This window comes from Eulemur rufifrons, chromosome 15, assembly GCF_041146395.1.
Source record: "Eulemur rufifrons isolate Redbay chromosome 15, OSU_ERuf_1, whole genome shotgun sequence".
NCBI lineage: Eukaryota > Metazoa > Chordata > Mammalia > Primates > Lemuridae > Eulemur > Eulemur rufifrons.
The window spans coordinates 94,021,018-94,040,836 of record NC_090997.1 but is presented as its reverse complement, the minus strand read 5'-3'; the positions used below and the strand labels follow the sequence as shown (position 1 = coordinate 94,040,836).

The following is a 19,819-nucleotide window of genomic DNA, read 5'->3' as shown; positions in this document are numbered from 1 at the left end:
TTGCTGTCTGCCTGCACTGGTACCTAACACAGACAGTATTTCACGCAGTCTGTAAGATCAATTATGAAGCTTCTTTTGTTTCTTCTTAGGAACAAAATGTATAAACATGTGCTTTAATGACAATATTTTTTGCCAAGTTATATTATGTTTTATCAGAACAACTTAATTTGTAGAGTGATCAAGGAAAAATACAATAATTAAAAACACTGAGATATAATTCACATACTATAAAATTCACTCTTTTAAAATATACAATTCAATGGTTTTTAGTATATTCATAAAGTTTGCAACCATCACCACTATCTAATTCCAGAACATTTTCATAACCTCAAAAGAAACTCTGTGCCCATTAGGAGTCACTTCCCATTTCCACCATCATCCGGGCCCTGGAAACCATTTATCTACTTTGTGTCTCTGTGATTTTGCCTGTAGGATTCTGGGCGTTTCATATGAATGAAATCACACACTGTGTGGCTTTTTGTATCTGGCCATTTTACTCAGCATAATGTTTTCCAGGTTCATCCATGTTGTAGTATGAATCCACACTTCATTCCTTCATATGGCTCCATATTACATTGTATAGATACACCACGTTTTGTTTATGCTTTCGTCAGTTGAGGTCATGGATTAAGTGGATTATTTCCACTTTTTGGCTACTATGAATAATGCCACTGTGAACATTCGTGTACAAGTTTTTGTGTGGACATGCTTTTGATTCTCTCAGGTATATACCTAAGCATGAAATTGCTGGATCGTATGGTAGCTCTATGTTTAATTTTTGAAAGAACTGCCAAACTGCTTTCAATACAGCTGCACTATTTTATATTCCTACCAGCAATGTATAGGGTTTCCATTTCTCCACATCCTTGCCAATATGTGTTATTGCCTTTTTTTGTTTATCATAGCCATCCTAGTGGGTGTGAAGTGGTATTCATTGTGGTTTTGATTTGCATTTCTCTTATGACTAATGATGTTGAACATTTTTTCATGTGCTTATTGGCCATTTGTGTATTTTCTTTGGAGAAATTTCCATTTGAATCCATCACTCATTTTAAAATTGCTTTTCTATTGCTGGGTTTTAAGAGTTCTATATATATTCTGGATTTGCAAATACAAGATTTGCAAGTATTTTTTCCCATTCTGTAGGTCGTCTTTCACTTTTTTGATAGTGTCCTTTGAAGGAGAAAAGTTTTTAATTTGGGGCTGGGTGTGGTGGCTCACACCTGTAATCCCAGCACTTTGAGAGGCTTAGGCAGGAGGATTGGTTGAGGCCAGGAGTTTGAGATCAGCCTGAGCAACACAGTGAGACCCCATCTCTACAAAAACTAGAAAAAAATTAGCTGGCTATGTTAGCATGTGCCTATATAGTCCCTTCTACTTGGGAGGCTGAGGCAGCAGGATCACTTGAGCTCAGGAGTTTGAGGTTGCTGTGAGCTATGATGATGCCAGTGCACTCTAGCCCAGGCAACACAGTGAAACCCTATCTGAAAGAAAAAAAAGTGTGTTTAATTTTAATGTAGTCCAATTTATCTAATTTTTCTTTGGTTTTGGTATCACAGCTGAGAAACTATTAACTAATCCAAGATCATACCCTGAAGATACACATTTATGTGTTCTCCTAAGATTTTATAGTTTTAGTTTTAATATTTAGGTGTTTGATACATTTTGAGTCAATTTCAGGTATAATGTAAGCTAATGGTCTAACTTCATTCTTTTGCAGGTAGATATACAATTGTCCCAGCACCATTTGTTGTAAAGATTATTCTTTCCTCATTTAACTGTTTGGTGCCCTTGTAAAAAACCCACTAATCATAAATGTATTTGTGGTTATTATTATTTCTGGATTCATAATTCTATAGTATCGATCAATTTATACTTAGTGTAAATTCTAAGTATAGTTTATTCCTATGCAACTACCATGCAATCTTGATTATTATGGCTTTATTATAAGTTTTGAAATTATGAAGGGTGAGTCCCTCCAACTTTGTTCTTTTTCAAGACTGTTTGGTTATTCTGGGTTCTTTACATTTCTATATGAATGTTAGGATCAGGTTGCCAATATCTGTAAAAAAAAAGCAATGGAGACTTTGATAAGGATTGAACTGAATCTGTAGATCAATTTGAGGACTATCGTCACCTTAACAATAGTAAGTCTTCCAATCTATGAACATGGAATGTCTTTCTACTTAATTAGTTCTCCTTTAATTTGTTTCATTGATGTTTTATAGTTTTCAGTGTCCAAGCCTTATACTCCTTTTGTCGAATTTATTCTTTATGATGTTATTATAAATGACATTATTTTCTTAATTTCATTTTTGGACTGATTGGTAGAAATACAATTGATTTTTCTATATTACTCTTATATTCTTCAGTCTTGCTGAGCTCATTTATCAGCTCTAATAGTTTCTGTGTGTGGATTCTTTAGGATTTTCTATTAATGAGATCATGTCATTGGCAAACAGATGATTTTACTTTATCCTTTCCAGTATGGATGCCTTTTCTTTTTCTTTTCTAATTGCCTAATGATAATGATTTTGATATACTAAGAAGCTATTATGAAAAGCATCTATGATTAAATATTTATATCCTCAATAAAGATGTTATTTCCATTTGCAATGCTCAGCATTGACCAGCTGGCAAATGATAACCAGAGGATTCCTTCATTCAGCATGATACCCATAACAGAAAGTCATAAAAAAGCTCAAAACTAAAGAATAAAGTACAGCATAAAATATACCCCAAACCTGCCTTAAGGAATGCCATTTGAATTTTTACCTTTGTAATTATATGTGAACTTCTTTTCCTGAAATATTTTATATGCAGGGTAGCATTTTGTAAGTTAATGTCAATATCACTCACGTAGCAACCAGTCTTGTGCCATTTTGATATAATTCTTCCACTATGTATTCTTTCCTTCTAAGTAATACCCTGTTCCTTCAGGCCCAGTCAGTATCGTCCATTTTGTGTCCTCACGGTGCCTAGACGGTGCTTTGTACATAAAGGGCCTCAGCAGACATTGATTGATTCTTGACTGCTCTGAGGGGGTTAACGTGCTATTTCACACCAATTAACATAATGATCTGGATAAAATGGGAAATCAAGAGAATCTTCAATATAGCTGATCTTCTAGCCAAGTTCTAATAAATGTCATCAGGGTAAATAAAAAGACAGCCATTATAATAGGTCACTTGTACTTATGATCTAATCTGTGAGAACTCCAGAAGTCTGTTCTCTGGCCACTACTGCAGTTCAGATAGTCAGAGATGTTCTTAGCTATTTAATATAAGGTTATGACCCAGGAAGATTGAACTAGGCTTCGTGTTTAATCTAATCATATGAATAGCAATTGTAAGTTGGACTTTCCATTACAAACAGGCTGGGGTATGGACTATGGTTGTGACAACACTGTCAACATGAAGTTTAAGTCCTCCATGGAAAGAAACTGTTCAACAACTGGGATGGATGCGTTTTTTCCTGTACTTTACTGGAAGAGTGCAGGTACATTTTAGAAGGTTTAAATGAATACCTGAGGCAATTAACTCGAAAACTTAGGTGAAATCACTTAATTTCTTCTGAATTGCTTGGGCAATTGATACAGTAGCAGGCTTAGTATCTATCTTACTCTTTTCACTAATAACCAAAGACGTTATTTACTTTTGGGTTATTGGTTAATTCATTTTTTATAAGATGTTAATTACAGTTTTTTGATTAGTCTTGTGGGAAGCTCTCAACTAATGGTTATAAATATTGGTTACTTAAAAAGAACACTTAGATAAGAACAAAAATTCCTGCATTATTCCTGCAGCTGTATTTACAACAATAATTTATGGAAAACAAGAGTGTAACATCCCCACTGTGATTCCATTTCTATCATTTCTCTAAACACCAATACGCACCTACATGCTATGAACACAGAGCTAGGAAACGTGTTTTCACATAAAGTTTCTGGAGTCAGTCGTTTACAAATACATCATACACCACCACAAACAAACCTCTCTCGAATTTAGAGAGGTTTGAAGTCATTTTCTAAAAGAACCTATGTAATGCACTGAAAATTGGCAAATTAGGCTGGCCGAATCATCACATTGGTCCAATCATCACGTTGGATAAGGTTTTAAATTGAACAAAAACAGAAGTTGATTCATCTTGTCTTTGGTAGAACTACAGGTTTGCTTCTCAAGGTCTGCTTTAAAAATCATTGTCACCTTTTTTTTGAAGTGTACTTTCTGGAAGGATGGAGAAAAAAAGGGACTGATGTTTATGAAGGGCTGACCCTGTGCTGTGTAAACCCTCTTAATCCTTGCTAACAATGTAGAATCAAATAGCCTAATTGTCTTTTACTCCAGCTGTGCGTTTCCCTAAGAGTTTGAATTACCAAATGGCTTAAGTAAGCACCACTAGTAGCATCCAAGTGACTCCCCTGTGTGCCTCCGTCTTCATCATATCACAGATTCACAGAATGGGGTTTGAGGTCCAGAGGCAATTTAGAATAACCCATCCATTCAAATCCCCCCATCTCTCTCTGTCACCCCCACCTCCTGCCCGATCTGTGTTTGACTTGGCTGGAACTTTCCTTTATGTTGTCACTTCATCCTCTCAAACTCCCTGTGAGGTAGATGTTATAATTATTTTAGATGAGTAAACTGAGGCCCCGAGAGATGCTCTGACATTTTCCAGGTCACAAAGCCAAAAAAAGTGCCACATGATGCTAGCCCAGCTCTCAGCTCTCCCGATCCCTAAAATGGCATTCCCTTTAACATACAACAGCAAACGGTGAAAAGAATTTTTAGTTTGACTTCTGCGACAGAGATATTATTTCCTTTTTTATGTCTTGCATGTATCCAGCCTCGTTAAATATGCCAAGTTTCAACAGTCAACTATCACAACCGGTATGGTCAGCCATTACTCAGCCGTTACTCAAACCCCGGCCATGCTTGAGCGGAACTGACAGGAGGGGATTAGCCTCTCTCTGCTTCCTGAGGGCTCAATCCAGCAAGCCGACGGAAGCCCGAGTGTCAGCGCAGCTAATGGGAGAAAAAGGCAGCAGCATGGACTTTTCCCCCCCTCCTCCCCCTAATATATCATAGAGCAGTCACAGCAGACAGCTGCCTCAGATACTGTGACTGCTTCCACCAGGAAAGGGAAAAAACAGGAAGCAGTAAATTACAGGAAAATTTACATGAAATCCTAAATACACTTGGAATGTCTATCAAGACAAGCAAATATCCACAAAATAAACTTAATGACTGTGAAAAGACTTTCAAAGGCCTCGGAAGATCAACTTCAAAATCCTCATTTTCCTCAATAGATACCTGTCGATTGTCAGGCAGACAACTCCATCCTCCACTTTCATGTTCCTATTATCATTTGCACACAAATCCTGAACGTTTACTCTTCCTTTGGGTTCCCTGTAGAGAAGAATACACCAACTCCCCAACACCAGCCCCTAAATGATTCTTCATTCTGGCAACGATGGTTATATGAATGTTATGTCTGTGGTTTCTATTTTATGGCCAATTTGTAAAAGTGAAGGGGCCTCCAAAATATTTCACTGTATGAATTATATATTTTTATGCTGCTTGCCTTGTAAGTTCTGCAAATGCCACAAATCCCCGGAGACTGACAGGCCTGTGCAGAGCATGCCAAATAAACAGAAGTCTTTCCAAAATCCTGAGCACAACAGTAACCACCAGCAGATGACATACACGCGTCCAATGGCTTATCTCTCGTTTGAAATGGGAGGGGAGAAAGAAGACTTTCTAGGTTAAAAAAAAAAACTTGGTGTGGAGCAAGACTTTCATAGTCTATGAAACGCTGAGTCTAGAGGACTCTTCTGGGGATTGGGACTGTTGGAGCAATTAACATCAATGCTGCTTTTAAGTCTTTGCAAAATGATATTTATGATAACACAGTATTTTACAAGGCGTGGTTCCCGAATGGCTGTATATTCAAATTCCCCGTGGGACTTTTAAAAATACAGATTTCTGGGCCCCACTCTAAGACCAACTGAATCAGAAAAGCCACGGTAAGGGCCAGGAGTCTAGCTCTAAAAAGCTCCCCAGGGGCCTCGGCTTCTGGCCTCCGGCCTCCGTGATGCATTTGAGGAAGTGCTATGTAGAGACGCCCAGCTTTCCGTGTTAAGCGGCTGAATGGGTCCTTGCAGCCTTTGGAAGGATTAAGGTGGGGGAGACGGCTGCCTGCACGATCCTGGAGGGGAGTCTGTGCTTGGGGCACTGTTGTGTCTTCCTTGGGTCTCACCAGCGTGTGAATGGCCTCCCCCTACATTTAACAGTAACGATTAACCTGATGAATATGCTCATGCTACCGTAAACGCCCACTCGCCCAGACTGATTAGAGAACAGGAGTGCTGGCTGACCAATGTGTAGGTTAACTGAAATGTACACTGAACATTGTCAAAGCATCAGACCCTTAGCACTAATATTCTATCGAATCCAAACTGACTTTCCTTGATGAATAAAATTGCACTTGGTGACTTCACAGCACCTCTGTTTCATGGTTCGCCACACCGGCGGTGGGAGGAATCACAGCCAGGCCTAAAATCAAGAACGGTTCTGCTACTCACTGTCCGCATGGCCGTAAGCAGTTCAAATCCATTCAGCTAATCCCCCTTTAAAGTTTCCTAGCACACTGTGGTGCTAAGAGCCAGCCACTCCACATCCTTGAGCCTCAGCGTCCACATCCCTAAAAGAGGAGGGTTAGGGTATAACCCAATAAATGACGTTCCCTTCTGAAGCTATTAAAGTATTAATTTTATTCCACTCCATTGTTACCAAGACATAATGTGGAAATGCCTTAAAAACTAAAAATAGATTTTACCATGTTTCCTTGTGAAACATGTTCATAAAAGAAATAGAAAAAAATAAAAGTTCCAGTAATTTGTGCTAATAACATGGGGTTCCAGCCCCCTGGGTATTCCTGGTTCTATTTTGGAACCCTTGGCTTTTCTGCAGCTGTCCTATTTTTATTTGGGCTTGTCACGTAATAAATCTACCTTTATCTTCCTTTTATATTTCTCTTCCTTTTCACAGTTTTAATCACTCTGAGCTCCCTGCTTTGAGGACTGTCACCAGAGCCTCCCAGAACTCACTGGCCTTTGCCCATCAAGCCATCTGAGGTCCTCTGCCAGATGGACCTGTTTTCTAATCACCATCATCTCCCCTGCCCCCGGATGCCTTTCCTCCATTCTAGAGGAGGAGACACACAAGACCCGTTTAAGAATCCTACTTCCCCTCCTTGCAATCCCCCTGAATAGATGGCTCTTCCCATCTACAACTCTCCAAAGACACCCCTGCATGTTTCTAATTATTCATACCCATCTCTTCTAGGGGCCACGGCAAATCTGAACCTTACGCTTTCTCCTTTTCCTTTGCTCCTACTTGAAGCCAGTCCACGTCTAATGCCATCTACAGAAAGATAAATGTGGCCATAAATCCGTTGTAGGTCCAGCTGGGCCTATCTGTTATGTGCACAATGGATAATAATAAAAAGTTATCTGTCTATTAATAGATAGACTATTGTGATGAAAATACTATTAAATGTTGTTGTAGAACCAATGCTGTCCTATTTATTATTATAAATGATGCTCTTTCAGTTGTCTCCTAAAACTATAAGGGAAGTTTATCAATTTTTTCTCAACACTAACTATGTTTTGAAACACCTCATTTGCTGTTACATGAGAAAAAGTATGGTGAAGTAGGTTCCCTGGACTAAAAATCAGGAAACTCTGTCCTTCCATTTGGCTTTATCACTCTGAGTAGCTGAGTGACCTTAAACAAATGACTGTGAATAACTTCTCTGGGTCAAAGTGTCCCCAAATATAAAATGAGGGTACTGAACCCAGTGACTCGACTCTAAAGCTGCCTTCCCGTCTGCATCTCAGGATGTTAAGAGAGGGCTGCACAGCACCTATAGGCATCGGGGGTTATCTGAATGGCATCCCGCACTTCTAAATATTCATTCCATTCTGTATATGTAATGTCCTTTCATCTCCATATTGTACAACATCATTATGCTATTCCCAGGAACATAATACCCTGCATACTGTATCAGATTCCTCATACAAAGAAGCAATTTTCACAGGGAGCCAGAAATAATTTTTTTGGATGTGATGATTAAACTACCATAGTTGGAACTCTAAAGTATTCTTCGGGGGAAAAAAAAAAAACAAATAAACCAACCTTCCAATTTGATTAAAAATTCCTACTTCAGGTGACATTGGGTGAATGCTATCAATGACATGGGCAAAAAGATGGATGTTTTCAAATGTCAAATTAACAAATGCAAATAAAATACACATATTCAGAAAGGCAGACTCACTTTTAATTCTGCAACACTCTTTATGCTTCTTTCTCTGATCAGTACACAAATCATGGACAAAAAGCAGTCCATAAACTGGGTATCTCATTACACCAGAATGTTATGGTTTCTAAAATTCAAACCTCAATTCAGTCTATAGGAAACTGAGTCCATGGAATACTTGAATGTTTGGCAGAAAAGAGAAATGAAGTTCATGGACCTCATGTTCAGTGAAACATGAGCAGCACAGGGAGAGTGGAAGTTTGAGAGGCCAACTCATCCTGAAGGAACATTTCCAAGTGTTCGCCTGGGACTTAGTCTTGCTTTTGCATACATATGGTGGCCTCATTGCACTCATGCTTTGCAGCTTCTGTCCATGTTTCTAAGAGCCCTTTAAACTTCTCTATGGTTTTTATAATCAAAATTAAATGGAGAAATCCATATTGGTTTGACAGTCCTGTTTAACCTCATCTTCCTGTGTACATGTGTGTATACATGTGTATGTGCCTTGTATGTTTTATTGAGTATAATGACATTATAAGTAATATTGTTCAAGTCAAATCCTAATTCTAACCATTTCTGGCACTTTCTTATATGCTAGGTATTCAGTGATCCAAAAGTCCTTATTAAACAAAACTCTGGGACAAGAGTTATAGAGTTCTCTAATTAGTTCTAGATCCAGGTTGTTCCATTTTTAGTATTGATCAATTCAACTGGCTTTTTGCACTAACATTTAAACCAGAATATGGAATTATGAAAATGCACTTGGATACATAATCTTCCCACCAGACACACACACTTAGTTTGATTCTCCATTCAGATCTATAACACATCTCCTCTTAATCACATACAACTTCAAGTGCATAGATGCTTTAGTTTTATAGACTTTTAAGATTTAAAAGTCTAAAGTTAAGTTTTATCTCCTTATATTTGTCTTCTTCATTTTAGTTAAGAATTTACACTATGAGCCCAATCTAAAAACCCATTTGTTATCATGCAAATGGAAGCGAAGTGTTGATTATTGATTAGAGGTTTCATAATTTATAGCAGGTATTGTTAGCATGAGCCAACGATTCAATTTAGAACAGTCTCCTCTGGATGTTAGGGGGGAAAGAGTCAATTATTCTCCTTATGAACCTCAGAAGAAAAAACTGCCCTCATTGTAAATAGTACAAAGGCTGGGGAACAGGCACACTTGGCTGCCAATACTCCTCTCTCCCATCAAAGTACTGTGTAAAGATTTTAAGACCAAGAGCTTAGATACACTGTTCCTTGTGAATCATATCATTATTTTCCATTTGAAACATCTGAATCAAATTTTAGTTTCCTGCGTGTGAATTTGTAGCAAGAAACTTATTCTTGGACTCAAATGATCATTGTTTGAATTCCTTAGCTGAGTTTAAGGCTTTTATAACATAACCCACAATTTAAAATGGTGTGGCAGACTAGCACAGTAATAGCCCCCAACCAATCACACCTCTCTGCATCCCTGCACAGTGTAACCTCCTTCCACACAGACCGCCAGACTGGCCACGTCACTTGCTTTGGCTAAGAAGACATTAAGTGCAATGCAAGCAGAAGCTTGAAAACAGTGTGCACACGGGGACCTGACCTTTCTCTTTGTCAAAGTACATCTACCAAATTCGTATTGATTTGCATTAATAAGGAATTTTCTAGTCCTCCATGTTTGATTTGGCTGTGCAGAATTGGCTTCTTAGAATTTTTCACATTTGTGTGTGTGTGTGTGTGTGTGTGTGTGGTATGTGTGATATGCAAAGAAAATGTACCATGTAAAATTCATCAACTCTCTAGGCTAGTGTTGTCCTTCATATACACTGGGCACAGAAAGATGGAAGGAAAATTGAGGAGTTGCAGCATCAAAAAACAACTGGTTTGAACATGACTAAAGGACTCGCATGACTGCTTTATGTCATATCTCCATACATTAATCAGAGGATGCTTTTGTCTGCAGGTAACAGCAAATCCAACCCAATTCAAACAATAAAGAAAATATATTTTCTAACAGATAAAGGAATATATTCTAAATAAAAGGAATATATTCTCTTACAAAACAGAAGTCCTTAGGTATGGAGGTTTTAGGGTTCATTCCATATTTTTGTTCCATCTTGCTCTGCCATCCTAGTATGTCACCATTATCCTCAGACTAGCTTTCCTCGTGTTTCATGATGACTGCTGCGATTCCAGCCATCCCATGCAGAATGACAAAGTCCAGGGGGAGAAGAGACTGTCTTTCCTGGGTGCTTCCTTTAAGATCTGAAAATCTTACCTAAAAGGTCCTGAGAAAATTTCCCATGTTCGCTTGGCCCAATCTAAACTACCAATGCACATCTCAACTAACCAGTAGCAAAGGAAATGAGACAACCATGATAGACTAAGCAGAATTTGCCTGTGAGCTGGGGATGTGATTGGCTTCCCCTTAGGAAAAACTTGAACAAAGTCATATTTCTGCTACAGAGACGGAGGCTGTGGAGGACGGATATGACGTGAACAACCGATAGGATCTGCCGTACTGCACCCCTCAAAGGCCTTGTTCACGATTCTTCAAATACCCATTTACCCTCCTTCCTCATCTACAGAAAAGGGAGTAAGAGCAGCAGACACCATTCTCAGCATGTGACAAGGGTCTATTTGCTGGCTGTTTCCTAGATGTATTCCCACAGCTTCTCCCTGCTCTAGGCATAGATTTGCTGAAAGCTGGAGAAGAGGAGAGCTGAAATACATTCCCCTTCTACATAAAATGACATCTCCTCCCACACAGAGGAATGAGATGGAGAATAAGAAACAAGGTGAACTTGAGCTGGAAGATTAACTCCACACAAGACTCCAGAATTCATAAAGTATTTTTAGCTAGTGATGGTAATAAGACATTTAAATTGCTCTCAGATGAAATTGTGTCATATCGCCTACATGTTGGGGGCCTGTTTCAAGTACACTCTTTTCATAAACGAATTAATTTTGAACACACGTGGCATGGAATCCAGACCCCATCCATCAGCATAGATCTGATTGTGGAAAGTCCTTTTCCACGGTATCTGTAGGCTGGTTTTTGTTTTTCCTTGTTCCTTGGTCCTGAGTAGACAGCTTTTTCGGAAATCTCCACCCGAACTGTGATCACATTTGGGCTATCACACAGTGGCAGATAAAAGAAATCATCATTCAGAAATAATTTTTATGAAACAGATATAAATATTTGCCATACCTCAGGATTTTGCTATCTAATGGAAAGAGGGAAAGAGAGTGCGGTTGTGTGTGTCTGCGATTCCCCGCTGTGACTGCGGACGGTTCGGTTTGCTAAGCCCGTTAGTGCCCTCAGCCGAGATCCAACACCTTCGTCATGTCCCACTACCTGCGCCCCCACATGTCTCTGTCTGTCAGGAACGTGGCGGATGACACCCAGTCTGAAGATTTCTGGTGTGAATGTGGTCATTATGGTCCTAGAGCTGAAGTGTATGTTCCACTTGATTCCTATACTCGCCGTCCAAGAGGATTTGCTTATGTTCAATGTCCTTTCTTCAGATGGCTGATTAGGGAAGGGGGGTGAAGTCTGAAATTCAAGTTTATAGAATGTAAAGCTGTACAGTTACGGTGACCCCAAAGAGAAAGCATGAAAGAACTTTACGGCAAGCACACAAGCCAAAGACCTCTTAACGATCCGGCTTGAAGAGAAGGGAGTTTGGGAAAAGAAAAAATAAAGAAAGGCTGTAAGAAGGACAAGCCTAATGGGAGACAAAGCCTCACTTTATCAACAAAGGGGGGCAAAGGTTGTTTTCAAAGTTACAAATATAGCCACCTGTCACATTTGGCCAAGCATCTCATGACAAGTCCTTCTGACAAGCGTTTAAAGAGTTAAAGGTCAAGATGAAACTGAATGATAGCTAAGACTAAAGGAGCCATACCTCATGTAGCCTACAGAATAACTATTTTCCTTTTTTTAAATGTTTTGTAAGCAGTTAATTTTCACAATTTTTCTGGGTTTGTCTAGGGACAAAATCTGTAACTTGATTTGTGTGGGCCGTTGATGTGATTGTGGTCTTGTAAAAATGCACTCTCTCTTAGATCATCAAGCTAAAGTGTAACAGGATGTAATATTGTTAAGATTCCATTTGGCATATTTTGGTTTTGAACCAGATGGTCAGATACCACAGAGCAGCAGGCAGTGCTTTTTGGGGTAGCATGCGTTTCTGGGGTCAAGCCACAGAGCCCTGCTTAAAGGAGAGACAGGTGCATACACACCTGTCTCTCACACACACAGGGGACTACTTAGAAATAGCCCTGGTGGTCTCGCAGGGTCAGATCCACTAGAAATACTCTTTATTTATAGATTTTAAAGTGGCTGCTGGAGACACGTACAAAGCCTTAACTTCTGGAAGTTAGCTCTGTGAAGCCTGCTGGCTGTGCACTGCTTTAGCACACACTACCAGTTGGCCCTGAATGGGCTGCAGCAGGCCTTCTCCCTGGGTACCTAATGGGTACATTATCAGGACCTACGGGAAACTGGTCCCTGACCTAGAGTTTCAGGTGACCTTCCTCCCTTCCTCCCTTCCTCCCTTCAGTGAGACCATCTCCCTGCAACAGCAGAGGTTTGGGCTGTGGACCTCAAGCTGGGAGAAATTCTAACTGCTTAAATTCAGGGGGTCTCTTGAATTAGCAGAGTCCTAGTGTGACTTATGGGGAAAGGCCAAAAGCTACTCCTGCAGGGCCACTGATTAAGGACAGTTGTGGGAATTGGTTGCAAAGCTCTGTTACAGAGAGGATAGTAATTATATCTGGCTTGGTAAATAAAGGTGGCTGTGCATTCTGGCTTATTAAAATAGAAGGAAGAGGAAAAGAGAAAGACCATTTGCAGAACAGCAATCATCTTTATAGCTAGACCCATTGGATGGATGAAAAACTTCTGATTTCCCATATCAATGTCAAAAAGTTGGACCTGACTAAGCAATAAGAAAATCCCTGTTAGGAGAGTTTAGTTAAGAGAGGAAAATGTGATAAAGGAAACTACAGTTTAAAAAGAGGAGAAGATCCATAGGTTGTAAGAGTCTGCTGCTGGCTGTCATTGTACTGGGGCAGTGGAGTTAAAAAAAAGAAAAAAATCCTAGCAGCAGGTAGGCTACCCACCTGGGCCAGAATCCAGGTGAGGCCACTGTCCAACCTCCATCACTGATGGATATGGGATCATCCTCCACCAGTGACACAAATCGGTCCCCTCCAGGCCTTCACCAGGGACTACATCCTCGAATGGGGAGCCACCAAGTCTGTCAAAGGGCTGGCGGAAGGACATGATGAGTAAGGAAGATTGTTGGAGGACACAGAATCCATCCTTTTCTCTGTATATTCTAGATTTTTTTTAGTCTTGGACTAAGTTGGGCCACCAAAAAGCTGCCTATTGGGGCATAATTTCTTGGCTCCACCTAGAGCTGCTTTAACTGAGTGACATTTTGGCATTATATCCTCGGTGGCCATGTAGGAACACTATAAGATAGAGCATCACACAATCTAGTTGTTTTGGGACAGGAGTGTCATCGACCTCACTGTTTTCTAACTTTCTCATTTTTTTTCTCCTCTCGGGTACTTATGTGTGTGCCTTACATACAATATCTCCATTAATTTATAAAATGACCCCTAAACCATGAGTACAAGTATTCACACATTAAAGATGAAAAGGCTGAAAATTAGAGGATTAAAGAACTTGTCCAAGGTCAACCGTACAGCTGGTACTCAAGCCCAAACTCACGCTCTCCAATCCATTATGCTATCAGAAAAACTAGTGTCCTTCTGCTTCGTGGAAAATGAGAAGTGCATAACCACCTACAGCCCCATTTTTCCTCGGCTACCAGAAAATTCAGAGTAAAAGTTGTTCAGTTATAGCAATTGGTGGTATGATTGTTTCTATGATTCCTTAACTGATCTTGTGACCAATTATGCTAACCTGCTGCACTCATTAGCCTGCAAGGCTTTGGGCAAGCTGAGACCTCAGTGTATTTCTATGATTTTGCCCCCTTCCCCCCCTCCCTCCCTATCTCTCTCTCTTCCTTCCTGCTCTTCCCCTCCTCCCTCCCTATCTCTCTCTCTTCCTTCCTGCTCTTCCCCTCCTCATCCTCTCTCTGTCCTTCCCTTCCCTCCCCCTCCTTCCCTCTTCCTTCTCTATCTCTCTATCTCTCTCTCTCTTTTTTTTTGCCACAATACCTAGCCCAATATACAACGGGGGTATAATAATGATCGATTGATGGATCACTTATTACTGTGCTCCACCATTAATGTCTTAAGTGAATATTTTACTCTGAAGGTAAATATATACTAATTTTGTATTGTTGGTTACTTTCTTTCATCCCCACAGTCTCCCCACCTTTAATATGGACAATCATTATTTTGTTTGTTTGTTTTTGTTTTTGTTTTGAGACAGAGTCTTGCTTTGTTGCCTGGGCTAGAGTGCTGTGGCATCAGCCTAGCTCACAGCAACCTCAAACTCCTGGGCTCAAGTGACCCTCCTGCCTCAGCCTCCCGAGTAACTGGGACTACAGGCATGCGCCACCATGTCCAGCTAATTTTTTCTATCTTTTTCAGTTGCCCAGCTAATTTGTTTTTCTATTTTTAGTAGAGATGGGGTCTCATTCTTGCTCAGGCTGGTCTCAAACTCCTGAGCTCAAGCAATCCTCCCACCTTGGCCTCCCAGAGTGCTAGGATTACAGGCATCAGCCACTGTACCGGGCTGAAAGCCTTTTTTTTCAAACCTGTTACCAATTATATAAAGTATTTTGAAATGATGGCCACCTGTGGGAGATTCTGTTTGCTATCTACCTAATATCTATTTTTCCTGTCTTCCTAATGGAATCGTGGCTTCATTCTAGGTGACAACATGCCTATCTAAAAATATTCACCTTTCAGACTCACTTGAAGTTGGAGGTGACAGAGTAATCAAGTTTGGGCCATTCATTCAACGAATGAGTGAGATATAAACGGACATTGCTGAGTTAGTCTCTTGGGCAATCTTTTAACAATGGACAGTGACCTCTGGCACCCTTTTTCAGTCCCTTGCCTTGACTTTCTCTTCCTTTCTCCTTCCTGGAACACAGATGCAATGCCTCGAGGTGTAGAAGCCATCTTGTGACCAGGAGGCAGCAGGCATAGGATCATCCTGCAAGCCAAGACCCACAGGCTAATGAGGACAGAGAAAAAAGAAAAGCGAGAGATCCCTAATGACATTATTGTGCCACTATACCAGACCTGGACTGCTTATTGCATGAAATTAATAGGCCTCTCGGTCTATTTAGGTCAATAGTCCAATTTTCTGTTGCTTTCAGTCCAATGCATTTCTGATGGAGATGTTTCCCTTTCTAATTTGCTGGTGATTTTGTTTACTTTAAACAATTATTATTCTCTGAGAAAACCAAGCACATTCATGATGAGAAGAGTTCTAGATCTCAAATCATTCCTTTTGGTCCTGTGGTATACTGACATTGCAGTAGCAGCGTTATTAGCTTAAAAATTCTAGATCTGTGATCAAAATATGTCACTGGCAAGGGTCTCATAAAGTACATCTGCTTTTTTCCTTCAAGTACTTTAAAAGTCCGTCATTAAACATTTCTGGGGAAGTTTATGAAATATTTATGGTTGGAATTCAAGGGTAGCTGGATAAGGAGAGATGTTTGTTATAAACATATCACTGTACTCACAACCCATCTAACTCACTGTAGTGTTTATACTCTGCTCAGTAATAGTAAAACTCTTCTCAGGATGTATATGGTCTACTATAAAACACCCACTAATTTGCTCAGATGTACAACTAAAGAATCCTTCATCCCTGTGTCCTTCCCACCCAATTGTAGTGTAAGTGCATTAAATATAAACTCTACATGCCTTGCCCCTGGAAATTATGTGGTCAATAAACAACTTTTGACCTAGTTGTGTGAGTTGTTCTCGAGGCCAAACTACATACTTCACTCTGTCATGGGAAGTGATCTCATTCAGAGGGTCACTTGTATCCAAGAGTGGAGATGCAATTTTATTTTTCAGGTATTTATAAACATTTCCTTTGAAGTTTTGGAGGAGTAATACTTGGTAAGCTTTGACATCAATTGTTTAGAATTGTAACTTGGAAACATTCCCCCATTCCCTCCACTGGGCAATATGTTTGCAAACAACCCACACATTGGACATCTTTGGAGAAAACCTACTATAAATTGTAATTTCTTTTTGCTTTTTCTTCTCCCTTTTTTTTTTTTTTTATAGAGAGTTTAAACATCATCGTGAGTTGCAAATCCTTCATTTGCATTTGTCACTTTCTTTTTTTAATTTTTTCTTGTCTGTTGAAAAAGTCTGTGCCTGTTTGGGCCCAAGAATATAAATTACTCAAACTCAGATTGCTGGAAGCACCTTAAACATCTGCTCCCCTTAGTCATCCGCTGTCCTGCTTTCATCTGTAGGTTCTTCTGGACTTTCTTTGAGGGGTTGGGGCGGGGACAAGTATTCAGGCCACAAATCAGCCTCTTTCTTTCTTGCTCATATACACAGAGCTCAAGTTCATAGAAATCAATTGTAAAAATCCGGTTTAGTACATAAGGAACCAAAAAACGAAGGCATATCATGTCAACATATTTTGCAGAGCTAATTCCATCACACATCAGTGAAAGCTCCAGGGTAAAAGTGTGAGGAATTCAACATAAACATGATGATCAAAAAATAAGTGGAGACAAGAAATTCTTTGAAAATGCCCCAAAGTAATAGAATCGAGCAGGCACAGTCGCGCCTGCCCCTCTTATTTAGACACTCAAGCAGCCACTGCACCTTCTCTCAGTCCAGCCCCATCCAAGAGGGTACAAACTCTGAGTTCACGCAGCCTGGCTGAGAGAAAACCCTGTCCCATCTTTTCAGGAGGGGCCCCCACCAGATCGCAGGCAGTGACCCATAGCCAGGTGCCCTCTCTGGAAGGCAGCTGTGAATTACCGGGAAACGTGCTCCCCAGAAGTCCACCCCATACATGATGGCCTAGGGGAAACGGCAACTGTTACCCCACATTAACATATTTGGGGAGAGAACTGGGGCAAGGATGTCGCTCAGCTCCGATGCAATGCACAGGAGCACAGCCAAATTTAAGTGTCACTCTCTTCTCCTATCAGGAGTCAGACAAAACTGTGAAGTTGGCAAAACTGTTCTTGAGTGTCCTCCCCTCCCCTCCCTTCATTCCCCAAACTAGTACCTACAAACTTCCCACTGTAGGCCAGAAGATCAGGGGTAGGCAAGGTGCAGAGGGCCTGCCTTTAGGGATTTCCGTGTGGAAGGGGCTATGGTAGAGACAGGTACGAGGTGATATGGGGGCAACGAGCAGGAGCATCTGGCCCTGAAGTGGGTTAGGCAGGGCAGGGGAAGGGCGGGCTGTCCCAGAAGGGTCTATACCAGGATCCAGTAAACTTATACTCTAAAGGGCCAGATAGGAAATATTTTAGGCCTTAGAGGTGACATTTTATGTCACCCATTCTTCTTTGGTTTGATCACAACCCTTTAAAAAAATATAAAAACAATTCTTAGCTTGTGGGAGGTACAATATCAGGCTGATTTGGCCTGTGGGCCACAGATTGCTGACCCATCTTCTAGAGGAAATAATACCCATGCCAAGTCCCTAAGGATAAGACATAAAATTAGCTAGTGTTTAATAAGCACTTTGATTTGTCAGGTCTTATACCAGTTGTGTTATAAAGTTCATTTCATTTAATCATCATAACACCATAAAAGAGTTATGGTCATAATAGGGAAATATTATTATGAATATTATTTACTGATGAGGAAACTGGGGCCCAGGGACATTAAATCACTTGTCCAAACTCAGAGCCTAGGGCCCAGCTGAAACAGGAACCCAGGTCCCTCTGGCTTCAGCGTGGCCAAGTGCAGGCCAAATACAGCTGCGGAGGTCATGCCCTGACAAAGGTACCTGCAGAGGAGCTGTGAGGGGCTAAAGTCCAGACCACGTCCCACCAGCCAAGCCCTGACCCTGGGTGAGGAGCTTCACCCAGCCTGAGGATGGAAAGGTGTCTTCTCCTTGGCACAGAGGTGCCACAAACTGACCAAGCCATGCACTTATGAGGCTGTGTCACCTGGGAAAGGAAGGGAACCTCTTCCTAACTCATCCAAAGACTATTATTCTTAGAATTGTAACTATGAATATCTAGGAAAGGATGCTAGGGTTCTGCTTAGATCTCTGAAACAAAGAACATGCCAACCCTTCAAATACTGATTTAAAAAATATTGCGTAATCACAGTGAGATACCACCGTATTCCCACTGGATGACTGCGATCACAAAGATGGAGAACAGCAAAGTTGGCAAGGACGCAAAGGCACTGGAGCCCTCCTGCGTCGTGGGTGGAATGTAAAATGGAGCAGCCACTCTGGAAAACAGTTGGCAGTTCCTCCAAAAATTAAACATAGAGTTACTATAGGACCCAAAAATTCCATTCTAGGTACATACCCAAGATATGTCCCACAAAATCTTGTACACAAATGCTCATAACACCATTATTCATAACAGCCAAAAAGTGGAAACAACACAAACGTCCATGGAATGATGAGCAGATGATTAAAATGTGGTATAACCACACAACCGAATGGTATTCTGGCTCATAAAGGAGCGACTGACACCTGCTACAACACGGGTGAACCTTGAAAACAATACACTAAGTAGAAGTCAGATACAAAAGGCTACAGATCGTGTGACTCCATTTATACAAAACACCCCAAATCCTACATGTAAAACCACAGAGAGAGAAAGCAGAGCAGCGGTTGCCCGAGGTCGGGGGTCGTGGGGGAAGAGGGAGCGACTGTGAGCGGCACAGAGTTTCTTTTTGGAGAGAAGAAAATGCTCTGAAATTGGACAGGGGTGAGGGTTGCACAATTTTATGAACATACTAAAAACCACTGAATTGTACACTTTAAAAGGGAGAATTTACTGGTATATGAATAAAATATCAATTAAAAATCATCGTATACATTTTATCTCTCTTCCCCCACCGTGAGGCGCTCTCTGCCCCACTTTCCGTTCACGGCTTTCCTGATGTGAGGTTGCGTTTCCTGTGGCAGGTGTCCTCTGTGCCAGCCCTGGCTCTGATGATGCTGGGTGAGGAGGAGGGGGAGGGCGCTGGGCTGTGCTCTGGGCAGAGGTGGCAGCCACACGGCTGGAGCATGGGGAGGAGGAGTGGGGCTTGGGTGGGGCAGTGGGGACAGCAAGCTGGAGGGAGACGGGGCTGCAGAAGGCTCCAGACCATGAGGATGGCACTCCACCACTGGGACTGGATGCTGAAGGTCCTCGGTCCCCCTTCTGTGCTCCCACGAGCCACAAGGCTGCCCTAGGCCTGTCCTGCTCGGAGGAAGCTTCTCTACAGCCATCCACCTGGAGTGCTGCAGGCTTGGCGGGTCCCTCCTCCCAGGGGTGGGTGGGTTCCAAAAGTGGACCCAAGAGAGGACAATGCTTAACTACAACACCATACCTTGTTCCTG

General features: G+C 41.1%; 1 protein-coding gene across 1 annotated transcript in view; it reads right to left on the bottom strand.

Annotated features, from left to right (window-relative positions):
* Positions 1-19,819, bottom strand: part of UST (uronyl 2-sulfotransferase) — a 280,136-nt gene that overhangs the window by 117,938 nt on the left and 142,379 nt on the right. The window lies entirely within an intron of this gene.